The sequence below is a fragment of the Rhinopithecus bieti genome, unplaced genomic scaffold (assembly GCF_001698545.2).
Source record: "Rhinopithecus bieti isolate Rb0 unplaced genomic scaffold, ASM169854v2 scaffold_83013, whole genome shotgun sequence".
Lineage (NCBI taxonomy): Eukaryota > Metazoa > Chordata > Mammalia > Primates > Cercopithecidae > Rhinopithecus > Rhinopithecus bieti.
In genome coordinates, this window is record NW_016830366.1 from 283,284 (window position 1) to 285,142 (window position 1,859).

Here is a 1,859-nt window from a genome sequence, read left to right on the forward strand (position 1 = left end):
TTCTTAGTGACCAATTGCCCATATAATTCCCATTTCAGGTTTCTTGGAGTGAGTATCTGACTTGCTCAGCACATTCCTTGGGGACACAGCTTTTTGAATGGGAGCCATCTCACATGTTTTGTTGAACTATTGGGTGGCTTCCCTTCAGGAAAATTAACTCTCTTTGATTGGCTGTGGCCTGAAGGTTTGTTTGACATGCCAAAACAAAACAAAACAAAAAAGCCACCAGGACATTCTACTTTCCTGGGGACAGTGAGCAGGGCAATTGCCTCTAGTAGGCTCTGTGGACATGATATCTGCAATGTTAAAGCATACCCCACACTCCCAGCCCAGGTGTTGGTCTGCTCTTAAACAATGTCTTTTCACTAGGACAAGCATTAGGTTTTAGAGGGGAACACCGGGGCTGTCTCTCCAAAATGGCTAGGGAGAAGAGTCTTTGCTCTTTGAATGCCAAGTACTGCATCACTATGACTTCACAGTGTTTTCAGATTGACGGTGGGGACATCTTTTGTGCAACATGATCTCACCCTCTGCTCCGTGTCTGAGCACCCCTGCACTGTGTGTTAGGATGAACAGAAGCCCCTTCCAGTGTAACCCAAGTAAGCCCTGTCAGCAAACATACATCCAACCCAAAAGAATGAAATGACAGACTCTGTTTTAATGGCTCAAACATGGGAGGAGTTTATTGTTCTAATTATATTTAATTTCTCAAAATTCTGGGCAGGCCTCAGCACATAAGCCACATGACTTTTGTCCAAAGCCATGTTCACCTTGGAGTTGTTTTATGACAGCATCCATAGCCACCTTGACAGGTCGATGTCACTTCTGTGCCTGCCCAGTTGTCTGTTGATTAAAAGACCAGCACATTTTGGTGGGCTTCTTGCATTTGAAGGACTTGTCAGGCTTCTTGATGTTCAGTGCAAGCTTGTTGGGACTGGCTTTAGGGAGTTCTTTATCCATGACACAGCGGCTCCAAACAACCTCAGAAAGACAGCTCAACAAAGAAAGTCTGAAAAAGATGGTGAATTCCAGGTAATCAAGTGGACCTGGGACCTCTTCTTCACTGCCACACACCGACACAGTCACATATTACACGCACGTGCACACACACACAAACACACTCAGCTACCAGCAGTAGTCACACGTAATTGCTTTGGGCCATCATCTGATTTGAAATGCCAACTATATCATTTATTCAATCTGTCTCACACATGGGGCTGTATAGGAGCCTGATGGGACCTGGAACATTAAGGACACATTGTTGCATCAACCCGATCTTCATCTGACACACACAGACTTGTTAGATTGCACTCAAAGCACTAGCTTAAACTCAAGCGCTAATTTTAACTAATATCCACACTAATTTTAACTCAATTTTATGTTGCTCTTTTGCAGAGCTGCCTTTGAAAATCAGGCAGGGGGTTGGAGTAAGAGCCATACCTGCTTCACCTCTGTCTCCTTTGAAAATCATTGGTGAAGCAGGTATGGCTCTTACTCCAACCCCCTGTGTAAGAAATAAACTGTACATTCTCAAGCGATACCTAGTTTCTGTTTCTAAGGCCCATCCTGCTGAGTTTCCATGTGGGGAATGTAATCTCAGTGATTTAAAGATTGTACTCACCTCTGATACCTGACCCTGTCTCACCCCCAAAAATGCTGTGTGGTATTTTATTTGAATCTGGCACAATGCCAAGGCCAGGGGTGGATGCCAACTGTGTTCTCAATTTTGGGCTCCCAAGAGAGATTAAAGGACTTGCCCAAGGTTACAGAGAGGTGAGACTGGAACTGAGAAAGCCTGTATCTGAAGCCTTGTGCTCCTACCCATTCCTTCAGCACTTTTTTTTTTTTTTTTTTTTTTT

General features: G+C 44.2%; 1 long non-coding RNA gene across 1 annotated transcript in view; it reads right to left on the bottom strand.

Moving 5' to 3' along the window:
• Nucleotides 1-638: 638 nt before the first annotated feature.
• Nucleotides 639-1,859, bottom strand: part of LOC108524349 (uncharacterized) — a 3,363-nt gene continuing 2,142 nt past the window's right edge. The window contains exon 2 of the long non-coding RNA XR_001884029.1: nt 639-1,009. This is a non-coding gene — a long non-coding RNA (uncharacterized LOC108524349). The remainder of the gene's footprint in view (nt 1,010-1,859) is intronic.